We start from the raw sequence: 1,671 nt of genomic DNA, 5'->3' as shown, positions 1-1,671 counted from the left end.
TTGAATAGGTCATGGTTTCACCTTGATCAAGAACTAGTATGAAGCTTGGAATGATATCACTATTCTTCCTCACTTAGGGATTCTCTTGAGATTAGGGGTTTGGTGAAAAAGCTTGAGATGGAGTATTAACTTAAAGATTGATGATCAACAAGGGATCATGGTGCCTTAGATTGCAAGGAAAACATCAAGATTGTATGCTATGAGCAAAGGAAGTAAGTTGACCAAAAGCTAGGGTTTGGACTTGTTTGAGCCTGGAGCTTGGAGCTGTCACAAGATAGGGAGAAGTCGGCATATGTTGACGGAATTAGTAGGCTCTCAAAAATAGCGTTATGTGATTGAAGTTATGGACTTGTATGTTCAGAGTGGACAAGGTTCTACTGTTCGGGAAGTTGCGTTACGCGGTATCGTAATGAGGTAAGCTACTCGTAATGGAAGAAGTTAAGGATTTAAGTGAAAGTTTTATGTTATCAGGATTAAAGCATTAATTTCCGACGTACCGAGAATTGTATCGAATTAAGTTGATGTTTGCCATGTATATATTATAGAATATTTTATGATGTTAGGAATGAATGATATGCATTGGATTACTTAAGGAATAAGAATGTTTTTAGGAAAATTGAGCCAAAGAAACTCGCCAATAGCGAACCTGGGGCGAAATTCTTTGTTTTGCCGAAAACTGTCAGTTCGTCTCTAGGGTCTGCAGTAACTATTGGGGAATCGTTTTCACAATCTTTTAAGTGATGAAAACCTTTATAACATCAAGTAACGAATGCATATCACATCCTAAGGTTTCCAAAGGAAAGGGCATGGACAACTATCAACGAAAATCGATTCGGTTTAAGGTGACTTTGGGAGTTAATGTGTCAAGAGTCAAGATGAGCTTAGACCAAGAGTTTAGAGGATTCCGGTATTTAGAATGGACATCATGGACGCGAAGGCATGAAGAAAGGAATTAGAGTTATGTGAAATCACAAGGTTCATGGATTTTGCGGAGTTATGAGTACCCCTCGAATCTATGTTTTGCTTGATTGACTTGCTAAGGCTCGTTATAGTGTTGAATCATAAAGTTTACATGATTTTAGAAAGATTGAAGTTGACATTTTGAAATTTAAGATGAAAGTTTTGTAGGTACCGGTCTGTTACGACTCGCGTAGAGTGGGTTAAACTCACTAGAACCAAGACTTGATGGCACGTATGTGTTATCAACTCGTTCTGTGATTTTAGAGTAACGACTGGGGCCTAAATCCAGTATATTTTTATAAATATATATATATTGGAAAATCATCAACGTCAATAACCCGTGTGCTAATTTACGAAATTTTCTTTAAAAGAAAAACTAACGAGCAAGCATAGAAATGATTAAGCAAAACCTAGTATGCGAGAAATGCGAAGATGCAATGTTAGATGTTCAAAGAAGGTATGCCCGAGTACAAGATGAGTTATCATGGGAAGTTGTAAGAACGATTCATGGAATAGTATATATGTAGTAACAAAGATGTGCCCTATGAATCAAGATTGCTTCAGAACAAGTGTAGTTATGGCATTGATATGTCAAGAGGTAAGTTTACCTTAAGATTTAACCTTACAAGCAAAGGGTAGCGCAAGGTTGCAGAGTAGGTTGCAACATAGAAGATCTTGAGAATAGTTCAAGAAGATAGTAATCAAGAGATG

This window comes from Medicago sativa, chromosome 8, assembly GCF_051527215.1.
Source record: "Medicago sativa cultivar Bolivia chromosome 8, Bolivia_mono, whole genome shotgun sequence".
NCBI lineage: Eukaryota > Viridiplantae > Streptophyta > Magnoliopsida > Fabales > Fabaceae > Medicago > Medicago sativa.
This window is presented reverse-complemented; position numbering follows the sequence as displayed.